Below are 14,965 nucleotides of genomic sequence, written 5' to 3' on the forward strand. Positions count from 1 at the left end.
TTTTAACTGTACCACTTGTACCATAAAAGATAATTCGTGTTGTGGGAAAGAGACAAAGCTTTACTACATATATAACCGGTTCGCTCATACATAGAAATAAGATACGCCTCAAGAGCTCATAGTACGGAACAGAATAGTGAAACGGTACGTGTTATAAGTGACATTAAAATGCTGGCGACTGGTCCGTAGCAACTAGGTACGTGATACTGCAGTCATACCGTTTGGGAAGATTCTTCAAAATTGCACGGGGATTTCAAATCAAGATTAAAGTTGAATATCTAGAGAGATTGAAAGACAGATGTACAAAAATGTTAAAAAGAAAGAATAAAAAACATAGATATGGCATTATGTTTTAAATTCTCCGTTGCACTGTTTTGTGAATAATCAGTTATTAAATGAAACATATTTGTGTTATATTACATTCCAAACCATAAAGCAATTAACGTTAAATGATTTAGTTAACTTAGACTAATCTAGGAGCTAAAAAGTTACTATTTATTTTAAAAACTCCAACCCATTAAGCTTAAACTAGAGCCACAAAGACCATTGACCACTGATTAAAACATAGAGAGTAGATGACCATGTTTATATACAAAGTAACGATCTAATGTACGAACAAGACCCCTTTACTTAGCTTAATTAAATGCTGCCTGATTATGGCCCTCAAACTTAATCACATTAAATTGATTAAGGTCCCTCTAAACATAAACCACATGTTAACAACAAACCGGCACTTTGAGTACAGGTTAGTTGACCTGAAAGATTACCAAGTCACGTACAGACTGGGACTATTAGGTAAGCTAGAAGAATATGTCACCCCAATCAATGTCCGAGCAATTCAAGTCGTGTTAAAAATTCTGAATTTCTTCCATAAAGACTACAAAGAGCCTGAGAGTTCGTGTTCTGTAATAATTCCCACTCCAAATGTAGGCACGGCGAGCCAGTACACTCGCTTAGTTGAATAATTCAAAAATTCACGTCGGCCACTTGCGAAAACAAGGAGAGTAAACGCTAACTGTGCAGTTCGCGAAAAAATACAACCGGACGAGTGCGAAGCGTTGCGAGTTCATTATTCTGTTTGAATACCCGTGCTTCTGTTCTTTTGGGGAAATTAGGGAGCTCGTTATGATTTGAGTGGGAGATTTTTGGGAGCAAAGACTCTTTGACTATTTTCCCCTTGGAACAGTTCACTTCAAATCGCTTACCAGTGGATATTTTGTTTCTGCAGTTCGTAGTTGTACATGTGCAATGAACAATAGAGAAAGAAATGTTTAAAAGAAAACCATCTAGAAAATTACCCACAACGGTCATTAGCTGAAAATTACAGCTGTGCCAATGAGGTCAACTGCTTAGCATTATGTAAGGGAGGTGCACGTAACGTGTGGCTGCCGACGACGATAAAAGATGGGCCATTAAATACAAATAAAATAATGTGAGAGTAGTTTTAACGTTCGGTAGAAAACTGACCTCCAAAAAGTTTCTGTTTTCGTATCATATTGTGACCATCTATTACTTTTTACTAATTGTGTTATTAACCAAATACATATTGGCTAAGTATTTCTGTTTAAACAAAGACCTAGAACAGGTCCTTTCAAAACCAAACCTTAATCAATTCTCGGTATACAAAGCCTTAGTATTATGTAACACAAAAGATAAAGGGAACATAATGAAATCTTGTGTAAGTGGATAATTAAACAACAGAACAAGTTTTGACATAACTCCCGGCGGCCTCATAAGGTAATGAGTTTGGAAGGATACCTCAGCTTTGAGCTAGTTTACATGAATTTGTAAAGTAAGATCATGTTTACGCTTTAATAGATGAGAGCAACATAATAAGTGTAACAACTAAAACGCAAAATATATAGAATAACAATTGTTTATTTAATTACGCTTTATGCACGCGTGTCTATCCCGACTAGTTTAGGACCCAAGTGGAGTCTTTAATCATGAGCTCTGGCCTAGTCCGAAACTACTCGTTCTATGTTAATAACGATAAACCGTTTTAAAATAAATAAATTTGATCCGCCTAACAAAAGTTTTCATACGAGGAATCGTATAAATTATTTTAAATCTACTCAAAGAAAGTGGTGTTTCAAAATAAAACTTTACCTCTTCTTATTGTGAAGCCTTCTGGGAGCTAAAACTGTAAGGATCACGTAAGAGCTCGTAGCCCGTAGCTCGTAGCAGCCGTAGCCGCGTAGCACGTGTAGCTGCAGCGCGAAATTGATACTTGCCTTAAAATGCTCCCCGCACGTGAATAATGAAAACTAGGCACAATAGTAATGAAAACATCGTCGCAAAACGTTTTTATTGGCTACTGTTGCTTGTTCTCTTGCTAAAGGAAATAAAAGCTCTACGGGAAGCATGAACAGTTGCAATATTCAGTGTTTGTGTTCAATCAGCTTCTACTAACTGCAGCAATTGGGTAATGTATGTTGAGCACGTTTTTATCAACTTCGAAAGCAAGCGTCTGTTGTTCAACTGTCTGGATTGTTGGGTTCCTATAGAATACAGAGTGCAATGTATTGAATTAACGACTTAGGAACTTTACTTTCTATTTTTTATGTTAGACTGGTAGACAGTTAGCTATGCGATCAATTTATCCTGTTCGACTAGAGGGTTTATCTAGTGTAACAGCGCAGTACACTGCGTAAAGCGACATTTCTCTTCCACGCCCATTTTTCAATAACCGATTGATTTGACTTACCGATTGAATCTCCAATTTTTGAATTGACTCACAAATTATTTGACGTCATTACCGACTGTCACTCAAAAGTTTGCTTTTGTCTATTAAACTAAAACTATTTTACAAAACATACAATATCTAATATAAATAAACTAGCCTGACAAAGGTTATGTTGGCAACAAAATCAGGCGACACACAGCGGAAAGTGTCGCACGATACCGCGCTCGTCTGCCGTAACGATGTCGGATGTGCCTTGACCTAGCTCTTTACAACATATTATATAGAATTGAACTAAATACACTTTACAGTTCAAGCTATATTAATAAAAAATTTTTTAAGGTTTGTTAGCTCGAAGGAGCTAATCTTAAACAATGGATTTTTTTGCTGTTGTCGGTTGTGTGATATTCGTCGTCTGTTGTCATCTCTCTGAAGAGTATAAACTATCAAGCTATAGCCAAAATTTGGACAAACCGCAAAGCCGAGCCAACGTAAAGATGAATGATGGGTATAGGATCTTTCAGAGCCTTCCATTCTCTTCTGTCTTTTGACCTTCGTATTTATCCTATTCTTGCTATCTTTGTAACATCGTCTGCTCGTCTCATCTTTGGCTTAAAGGAACTGCCACTATTTTTGCCATCACTTGATTCATTTCGAATCCATTTCCAGTTTTCTCCGGCTCAATGATCTTCTCAAAGCATGCCGAGAAAAGCTTAAATAAAACTTTTCGGCTTAAACACCGTTATCATTAAGCAAATCTTTATTTCTAAAATATGTTTCTTCATGCAGTTCCGCGGACTGTGTAATGGGAAGCGCGAAATGTTGCGGACCTTTTGTCGGATAACAAAAGTTTAAAAGTCTTAAGCCGTAAATCTTGGACAAGAAAGAGTTTATTTAGAAGGTAGTTGCACTTCAGTTCATATATTTCTGTTTTCTTTTCTTCCCTGAGGTCGGATTGTTAATGTACTGTGTTAATGTTTCCTGTTAAAAATGTTATGGTTTTTCCTTTAAATTGTTGTAATTAAAAAGTTGGTAATTTATTCAGTCGCTCGTAGACGATGAATTTAATTGGTGCTTTATACTGCAAACGAAGTTCATTAAAAGAAAATTAGGTTACACCCTTCTCTTTTATTGTTTTTTTTTTTCTTATAAAACGACTTCCACGCTAAGTTACTTAATATTTGTGTCATATACAGGGTTCGAAACCGCGACACGTTGCTCCAAGCGGTTTCAGTGTGGTGACTTCAACCACTCGGCTATCCGTGCCGTCAAAATTTACGCAAATATCTCTAATATATAAAACTCTCGTGTCACGATGTTAGTTACCGTACTCCTCCGAAACGGCTTTACCGATTTTTACCAAATTTTATATGCGTATTTAGAAGGTCTGAGAATCGGCTAACATCTATTTTTCATACCCCTAAGTGATAAGAGTTGCTCACACTAAAAAAAATATTTTATTTTTTTGGCGAAATTTTTGTTTTTATTTTTTATAATGTGGCATTAAAAATACATATAACTAGAAATAATCTATTAGGCAAAACAACGTTTGCTGAGTCAGCTATAATTTAAATAAAAATTGAAACTTAGAAGTAGAAGTATTCGTAGAAAGGGCTTGAAATACCTATTTTTTGTAAAGGAGTGCCGAATAGTAGCCGAATATATATTCGGCTGCCGCTCAATGCTCCTGTTGAAATGTGATGCTGAAGCCACCTTGTCAAAGCAAACACAACAGTATAGTTTGCATCGTCGTGTGGCGTACGGCATAATATTATAAACAGTCTTTGACGTTTAAAGGAGACCCCACCCAACACATTTTCGTCTTAATCTTCACTGCAAAGATAAAATTCGCAATCCGTTCAGGAGCTATAATGCTACAGGCAGACTGACACGTCGAAACTTATAACCCTCTTCTTGCTTCGGATGTAAAAAATCGCGAATTTTGATTTATTTATATTGATTGGTACATTACAAAACCAGTTACACTAACTAATAAATTTCTCATATTATACTAAACATATTTACAAACATAAATTTAAGCAAATACTACTACTAGAAGTTATATTGTCGGTAACAAGGTAGAGCACAATACATTAGCTTGAAGAACATGTCCTATCTAGCGTTCATCGCACACTCAAAGGGAGCAACGTATTCCAAGGAGGTTTCACATCTATGAAACTCAAACGTAAATCACGATAGATTAAGTACCTAATATACATTTTGACACGTCCGTGCTTGGTATAAGGTTCTGTAAAAAATGTTTGGAAATCTAGTGACGTTAATATTTTAAATGCGCTTCTCAACACAAAATCCGATCAAGTGTGAGTCGGAATCATGACCTAGAGGGTTCCGAAAAAATAGGCTAAAAAATACAAATGCTTGGGAGAATACGATTAGTGTCAAATTTAATCCATTTTCCATTCAATAAAAATATTCTTCAACTTTCACACCTCCCGATCTAGTCTTAAATTAAACTTATATTATGAGAAATTGCCAAATTAACCAATCATCGGCATTTGTAAATAGCTGAATTGAGGCGCTGGCAAAGTATTCACTGTCTAGCAATTACACTTTATCAGGTATAGCTTTGTGACAGATGGATAGATAGTAGTGTCTTTTAGGGTTCCAAACCTTTGTGTTTCTAGCCCTAAACCTGCAGTTTGAATAAAAAAAAAAACAACAAATTAGTTAGAAAAATTGATTAGGCATTCCATGCAAAGCTATAATCCACCTTTAATTTGTAAAATAATGGTATTTTCATAGTCAACAATTCCATCTCTACATTGCCTTAATACAAAGAACAGCACATGCATTTTATTGTAAAGACGTGCTCCTCATTGTGTGTGTAATTTCCTCAGCTGCCCGAACGCCAGCGTCGCTTCGTGACATGCAAGGCTGTGGCTAAATCTTACTAGAACTGCGCGTCGGTGTACGATGTCGGCGTAGGATGTCGGTGTAAGTTGTCGGCGAACATCGTATTGTCGGCGTAATGAGTCTACCAAGCACCGTGTGCAGTTTTTAGCGCTAATTAGGTAGTGTAACAGTGTTTTGTTGTAATTAATTCGTTCTTAAGTTTGTGTTATCATCGGAAGTTTATAGTTTGTTTTGGTCTAGACGCTATGTGCACAAAATAAAGATATGTTCGCAAGGAAAAAACTATTAGTATTCGATTTTATTAAAAATACACTACTATTAAGTCCTAAGATAAGCTTAAATATCCCGTACATAAACAAATACAAATTTTATTAATATAAATTTTTTGAAATACTTCAGAGACTGTAGTATTTAGTAGTACAGGCGCTTACATTTACTTCTACGTTATTTTCTATTTTAAGCATTAAAGTTTTACATTACACCAACCTTGTACTACTTACAAGCACACAACAAAGCAACTTATAATTCCTTAACAATATAATCACGACTGACGTGAGCGTGTCAGCGATTACAATAAAACCAGGCAAGTTCGAATCGTACTTGCGACGACAAGGGTTCTGTATCAATAGATTAAAGAAAAACTGAATACTCAGAAATGATTGGGTAGTTAATCAACCTCGATTAATTATTAATAGAGCGACAGGAAAAAATAATCATCGGATTTTTTTTTTACATCTGCCTTTCACAGATTTATTGATCATGATTTATAGCCTGGTTATAGACGGGTGGACAAACTACGTAATTTCAGTTTTCTTAACCGTGGGTACCGAACTTTAAAACCTAAAGCTATATACTTATGTTCCAATATGAAACGCGGTAAACAATCGCAGCGCAGTAGTGTAACAAAAAGACATGATTAATATACCGTACAGCATCCCAGACAATGTACGTTGAGATGTGGACGAACGGTTGAAAGCAATGCAAACGTATGACGCGGACGCGCCACTGTGTGTTTGGACGTATTTAGAATATTCATTTTATAAGCAAGCAGCGGTATTTATAGTAAACAAGAATTTTAAGTGTTGTCGCATTGTGATGAGTGTTACGATAGGAATATTGTTGGTTGTCTCTGCGGTAAGAGAAAATTGAGTGGTAGAAAAGTCATCGAAATCTGCGTTATAATGCTGTATTTGTGTGGACTACCCTTTTTATACTTATTTTACCGCTATTCGACGGAAAGACGTGATTTAACCGAAGATTAAAAAAAAAGAATGTGAATCCATTGTGATTCGCTTTCTGCCTTCACCTGCATTCTTCTCCGTTACCGTAATACGGTGTGTATCTCAAAATATTCACTGCATTTTTTTAGTTATAGTAGCGACACAAAACCTCCCCCTCTCCTTGAAAATTTGTTACAAATATGCAGAAGCACCAAGTCACATCAAAAATTATTACCATTTTGACACTTAATAGATATTTATATTATTTCTCGTTCATTAAAATGTTACCTGTTTACAAAAGTACGACTACGATACTAATTCTAGGTACCCAGTTAAAATGAGACCTCCTTATAACACTATAATAATGTTTTAAAACTAGTGTACAGTAATCATAGGAGCTTATTCGAGCGCAATGCCTCGGGAGACGCGGTCAACGCAGACATTGTTACGACTGCACACAATACACGACACTACGGTTTATTGCCAACATACTACTCTATTTTATATTAAACTTTCTTGAAACATTGATCTTATTTCGGTTGGAGTTGCGGACAGATGTAATACACATTTCGGATTGGGATTCGAGGCTTTAGTGTTGTTTAAAACTTGTAGGTTTTTCGGCTTGGTACGTATTTTTGAGAAATTGTTGTCTGTGAGAAAATAGAAATAGAGTATTTATTAATGTACACTGGATTGTTTTTATATACAGCTTGCTATAGGTATAATGCTGAAAAGTTGTATTCTAATTAATTCTGTTATTTCTACTTGATAAGACAGAACATTACCTACCCAACATGATCGTACCATTTCCAAAATTTGTTCATTCAAATTGTTGAAGTACCGTTGAAAATTTTAAAACAAACCTCAGTTCACAACAATGTAATTCTTTCCCGTACCTATACGAAGCATAACAGCTTTACAAAATTACAACGTCACCACAATATTATCTAAACAAAACAGAAGGCTAATTCGGACTGACATTGTTCGAAACTTTTAATCCATTTACTCTCATTTCCAAACACGGGAAAATAAAACTTTTGCCAGCAACTTTAAGTTACAAACTCATTTGCACGCATGCTCATATTAAAAATGTCCGCTATAAAATTAAGGATTACAAAGTTCTGTCGGTTGTAAAATTCAGATAAATAGTGTGCGTCGCGATGAAGGATATCAGTTTTTATGGATAAGTTTATTGTTGCTATAAAATATGTTATGGTAGAGCGGTTTTGTTAGTTTTTACTTTGTCTAATGTCCGTTATGCTAAAAATATAATTCGTACAAAACGTGGAGAAATGTAAAGTATTTAAATACTGCTACAAAATTTGAAATATGTTTATCCTCCCTGGATTTACATATTTTTTTCCACCTTTACAAGCAGTTTTTGATTACGAATAATATAAGTATTTTGCAATAGCAACAAAAACAAAAAATTGCGCCTTAACTGAGATATTACTGTATTAACTGTTATAGATTTAAAAACTTTAAGTTTTTTGATATTATAAAATATCAAAATAAAAAATAAAATGGCCTGACGAAAATATCTTTAGATAAATATAAAACAATACCACATCATTAGACCAAACTTTTAAATTAAGGCCTAACTAAACTAAAAAAGATATTTAAACTACCTTAATACCTATTTATACCACATTAACGGTCTCATAAGCAATGAGGATCGCTCATCGGATCAAAACCTAGGTTCATTGACCTTTAGGCTCATATTGATCAGACCCAAATATCTTCGGTGATAAAGAGGCTCTTACTGGCATCATGAAATTACGTACCTTATATTTTCCGACAATATTTTTCGATGAAAACTACCTAGGATTTTGTAAGAGAGTCTGTGTATATTTATAGTGCATAAACGAATACTTTTAATATGACTCGATGCAAATTTAATGGTAAATCCAGTAAATATCAATTTATATCATTACTAGCTGTTGCCCCCGACTTCGACCGCGTGGTTAGAAGATATAAGTCAGGAATTTTTGAACGGAAGCTCTCGAAGACGAATATTTATCCCCGTTTTTGCCACATTTTCATTGTATCTTCGCTATTTGCAGCGTGATGTTATATAGCCTAAAACCTTCCTTGATGAATGGTCTATTAAACACAAAAAGATTTTTCAATTTGAACCAGTAGTTCCTGAGATTAGCGCGTTCAAACAAACAAACTCTTCAGCTTTATATATTAGTATAAAAGTATAGATATAGATGATATTAGAACATTTCCGTTTTTGAATTTGAAAAAACTAGCTCTGAAAACATAACTTAAAAATATTGGACTCATAAAAGACGTATTCAAACGTATTTGGATGACAATAGCTTATTGTCATCCATATTTTCAAAATCTCGTAAGCTAGTTTTTTTTCCAAGAATTTCAATTAAATGTATTTATTAATTATAAATCAACATACCATTATTATGTAAGCTCGCTGTGTGTTGAGTCCGCTTATCCAACCCCAGCGCGATTCACAATCACCACGTACAGCGCCATCTATTGAGAGGGAGCAGTAAACTGCATTTGCCGACTGGCTCGCGGACTAATCGAGCAATCGATCAAGAATGTGTAAAATGGTATTTATTATCACCGTATTATGGTAAGCAGTAAAACTGGCTTTCTCGTTAACAAAAGTGATATATTTAATATTAAAGGCCGTGATTTAGAGGCTTACAAAGTATACTTTTAATACGCTACGCACAGCTTCATACAAAAACGCGTACATTTTTATAAGGTGAAGATTTATTAAAGGGCACACGTCCGACGTGAAATATTCAAGGAACAAGTCTGTCCAAGAACCGGGTGATTTGTTACGTAAAAGGTCAACGACCTTTATAGTGAGAAACAATGACGGGGCTTCTAAGGTATTGTAAAAAATACACGCTGATTAAGACAGGTCAGTTGGTATCAAATACCGAAATCTAGTAATTGGTTCAATTAGGTAAAAAGAGAGCTTCATTTAAATGGAAGTTTTGCTACCCCAAGTGAATATCATTACGATTTATTTATTTTGACTAAAACCTAGCACTAGCTTTACTTAATTTTACATCAGTTTATAGCTTCCAAGAATACCCGTTTTACATGAAATGACGACAAAGCAATGCTCTTTAAATGTAATTGCATTATAAATACAAACAAAAAACGACTCTTTTTTGTTCAGTCAAACCTATTACGTTTTTCAAGGATCAAGCATCAAGTACACATCCACTACTTTAAAAGTAAAACAATAATTACCGAAAACCTCAGAACCAAAAACAACCGTGACATAATCCACGAATTCCGTGAAATGGAAATTCGATTCCTGCCTAATAACGAAAACGTTGTCTTTAATCCAAAAAGTTTGTGAGAACGTAATTTTTCTTGATATTATGATTCGAGGCACGTAAACAGTACATTGGTACTAGTCTCACGGCCCATCGGTTTCCGTGTTAGCTTTAAACTCAAGTTTTCGAGTAAATGCTGCCCAACCTTAATAAAATTGTAAAGTAGTAAACTTTAAAGCGCTTTTAAATATATTTTTTTTATTAAATTCCCGTTGAGGCGGAAAATTCGTAGCAATTTAAGGTTTTCTTAGTTGATGTTATCTTTATTTTAAAGTATTAATAACAATTTCGGTTTATTCTAGACTTAATTATAACAAACGTTATTAGTCCAGTTTGTATACCTGTCGCGTTGGAACGTAAAATTTATTGACCATCGAGATGACCAGAACTAAAACAAGATCGTTTGACGAAAACTGTATTTACGGTAACAGATCTCAAAAATGGATGGATTAAAATCACTCTAAAGTTAATATAAAATGTATTAGGAAAGGGTTTTAAAAATAACCAATAGTCTCCATTGGCTTGAAATATTGGAAAACGAATAAAATTATTCGAAGTGTAATAATCCTAGGCTTATAGAGTTTTAAGCTCTTCATATTTTCCTGGACTACAGAACTGGCCAGGGAGAAAGGTCAAAAAGGAAATCTGTTCTAAATACGAACTATTTTTAACATTATTTGGAACGCTTTTATTTCTTTTGTCATGATCTATTTTCGATTGTCTTTTCTTTTCAAATGTCACATCAAATATTCGAATTATGAGTTATAAATTGTGATTTTATACATTTTGATAATGTCTAAGTTAGCCCCGTTAAGCCGCATTTAACTGATAGCCAATAGTTCTGTAACACTGGCAAATAAAAACGTGAGGGAAAGGGACCGGCGAAGTAACTTAGCACTCAGTATTGTTTTCTACTTAAAAAGCTTTCGGGGATTACTTAAAAAGTTAAAGAAAGAAATTGAGTTGAATTAATTATTGAAGGTTTGTTACGGGTTCCTTGTTTGTTTACTGTACCGACTTTTTATGGAATACGTTCAACACTTTCGGTAGCGCAAAGGTTAGGAAAATCATGAATAGGTCTTCGTACCCAAATGGTAAAAATTGAATCACAATTTATTCGTTTTTCCGTCTGTCTGACCGTTCGTCCGTCAGCAATCCGTATCTTATGACCCGTGAAAACTAGGTAGGTTTGTTGCCACTAAAGATCGAGGTTAGGGAATGGTTGTTACTGTCATGATATTTTTTTAGGTGAAACCTGAATTAACTGATGCATGCAGATTTATTCCGCATACATTTTTTAATCCTACCTAAGTTCAAATATTTAAGTATTTTAATTTAAAAAAATAAATATTCCATAAAAAGTAATCTTGTTAGTCTAAGATAAGAAATCCCTTACCAACCCGTAAGGTCATCCGACCCGCTCCCAATCTAACCTATACATCAAGCTAATTAAACCGAAATAACCTAAAATACCCGACCCGACCTTTATTACCTAAACAAGTAAATACAACGCCTAAAAATAAATAAAATGACGCAACTCTTTTAATTATAGAAGAGTAGACAGTGTTGTTACCGATTGTCACAGCTTTCATTACAGTTAGTGTTACAAAGAAAATACTTGGAGCGCGCCCGGCCTGTTTTAAGTAGTAGGGTAAACGGTACCGTTGGCGGCGATGATTTGAGTGACGATTTTTTTTGTTTTGTTTTTTTTTTCGTTTGTATGGAGTTGTGTTACGGATGGAGTTGTGGGTTATGTAGTGATTAGGTTTGGGTCGTGGTGTTTTGTATTTGATAGTCTTTTTGTTAAGCAATTATTTAGTAAAGGAGCAGATTGAACTTTAAAGATTGATATTCTTCCTCCGATAGCTTTTCAATGATTCTTGATTTGTATTGTGGGTTATGTGGTGATTATAATTAAGTATTTTATAGTCGTTTAAATAAGTGATTGTTTACTACGGCAACAGTTTACAAAGATTTTTATTTTTCGATTTGCCTAGCTAGGAGTTTTTATTCTAACGGGGCATTATTATAAATATATACTATCTTACTATTTGATACAGTTCAACAAACCCACAAACAAAACCTAAACGCTAATTCCCAAATTGAATTCCATTAAAGTACCACAAAACACATTATAAGTCCATAATTCTGGAGATATGGACTTTGATCTTACGCCAAACGGAGACATCAAGATAACCTACATACACTTAAACATTATGCCCAAACTAACATACGTCTGGCAGGGAATCAAATTGGAAACATTAACTTGGTGACGCTTATGCCTACCGACATTTGTATGTTGGTTTATTGTTGTATAACTCGCGTCTGTGGATTACCAACTTAAGTTGTGACAAAATAGTGACGTTTGAGGTATCTGTGTGTGTTTGTGTGTGTGTGTGTGCGCTTGTTCTTGTCATGTGAATTGTTGGTTGAAGGATGTAGTTGTGTAGTTATAAATATAAAAATCAATGTTTTTTGTTTGTTCTTCAGTTCACGACAATAATATATTGTTAAAGCTCTCGTTCTCGAGATTAAATTGGTAATTATTATGCAAAAAATGTTGGCTCATAATTAAATTCAAGTCTGTATCGTCGCAACAAAATAACAGAGGTACAAAAAACATTATTAGTATTAAAACAATTTTACAATTAAGCAAAGAATTCAACAGTTGTTTTCACCCTAAAGCGTACTCCAGACATATGTTGTAAGTGGATACTAATTTAAACATTGTGTTGAGAATATACAGAAAAAGTATTGCCCAAACCTGACGCGCTCGAATTCCAAGCGGTTTTTTAATTTTCAGAATAGCTAGGGCATTTTTACTTACTGTGTCCCGAATAACGTGTGTTGGAATCGAAAACATTGTTTTGTACCTATCAATTGTAGGAATCAAATATCACTTTGTTGAACGAACTTTTAATTTTGTGTTCGTTTCGTTTGTACTAGAACAACTCAATTATATTAGTTTGTAGAAGTCCTCGGTTCGTTTCAGTAGAGTTGCTTTTAATCTATGTAATAATGTAACTGTTCGTTTTATATGCAGTTATAACATCAATATTTTATTATTTTGAAACCCATCGTACAAACTACTAAAAGTGTCTATTTTCCTGAATAAGTACTTAAGGTAACGCTATTTCACGGATAACGGATTCATATAATAAATATGAATCCGAAATAATAAGGTAAATCCAAGGAACTGGTCCACGTATCTTATCATATATATAATAGCCTAATTGTTCTTACACACATTCTAGCAATAGTTTTGTATCTACTTTGGATTCTTCATGTCCTTTCTCCCATAGAGCGGAGGTGAATGATCCCTAGTAGATACCCCATCACATATTAGATTAAAGTTCTCAACAAGGCCTCTACATGTTGGACCTGTGTCCCCGTGCAAGCCTTTATAAAGGACCGGGTCTCTTCACATGATGTGTTCCCGTGACTGTAAATAGAAAAGAGAGATAGGTAAATAGAAACAATATTTTTTTCACATTTTTCAGCAGCCAAACCTCTTATATTCTGAAAGTCAAAACTGTGGATCGCTTATGTTTATTTTGACCAAGAAATATAAATAATTTCGTAACGCACAAACTTAATATTAAATCAAGACATTCGTTAACAGTCCCATTCACCTTAAAATATTGAACTCTTTGACACAAGATGCAAGTGGAGTGACTACTAATTAAACATCGCAGACATTGAATCTGTCGGCAGCTGCTAATGAGCTTTGATGTTTCTGAATTACGGAGAAACAGTGTTTTAAAGTGAGTTTCTGTATAAACACAGGTCTGTACATTGGCTGTTTATCTTCAATAGTATGAAAAGTAGTTACAGACGGCTTATAATACTAAAGTAAATCCTTAAATATGTTGTTTTTTTAGACTTAGTTTACTCAAAGAGAACATCTTAACTAGCTTTTTTGGAGGATGTGGTAGAATAGTCTTTTAACTGTTGGACTGCCAACACCAGGGTCTCAAGGTCGAATTCCAGCACGCAATTAGTGTGAATTCATTTTCGTATTACAAAGTAATTATTATTTGTATTTTCTATGAGCTTAGAAGGAAACCAGCACACCAGAGAATTTCGTCAGTTCTGAGTTTTCAGATCAAAACCCTAAAACCGTTTAACGAACAATTACAAATTAAATCTCTTAAAACAAGCACATTCATCTAAAATTAACTAGTTAAATCTTCCAATCCTAGCTTCGTGACGATAAATTGATACCCCTACCAAAATTTACCAAATGATTCAGTATTTACAGATAGTCTGTGTCGATGCAGAATTATTTGCGTAAAGAACGTTGACTCTACAAGTTCATCAACTGCAAACCACAAATTAAAATAATGTTTTCCAATAATAAAGATTGATTCAATACCTGTACAGACGAAACAGAATTAAATGAGGACTTTGCGATTGTGGGAGTGAAACGGCGTAAGACACCCTTGTAGTGGTGTCTTGCTTGTACAACGGCAAACGTCATATTAGAATTTTGTCAGGATAGCAGTGGCGTATTTCTAAAGCCTTCGAATATAAAAACCACTGCACGGTTGGTACACAGGAAGTTTATAACCTAGATTAAACACAGAATTTTATACCGATTTTATGCTCATGTGGGGGGGGGGGGCGGAGCCGCTGGCAACAACTAGTTGTTTATAAACAAATGACTTTGACAGTTGAAATTGCAGATATTTGTTAATTTAGACCGAATAGATTTAAATCAATTTTAAAATAGATATATCAGTCCTTTTGCATTTTATTATTAACTAGCTGTTGCCCGCGACTTCGTCCCCGTGGGTAGGAGATATAAGTTATGATTTATACCTGCCCTATTTTTTTTCACATTTTCCTTTGTATCTTCGCTCCTA

This window comes from Trichoplusia ni, chromosome 2 (assembly GCF_003590095.1).
Source record: "Trichoplusia ni isolate ovarian cell line Hi5 chromosome 2, tn1, whole genome shotgun sequence".
NCBI lineage: Eukaryota > Metazoa > Arthropoda > Insecta > Lepidoptera > Noctuidae > Trichoplusia > Trichoplusia ni.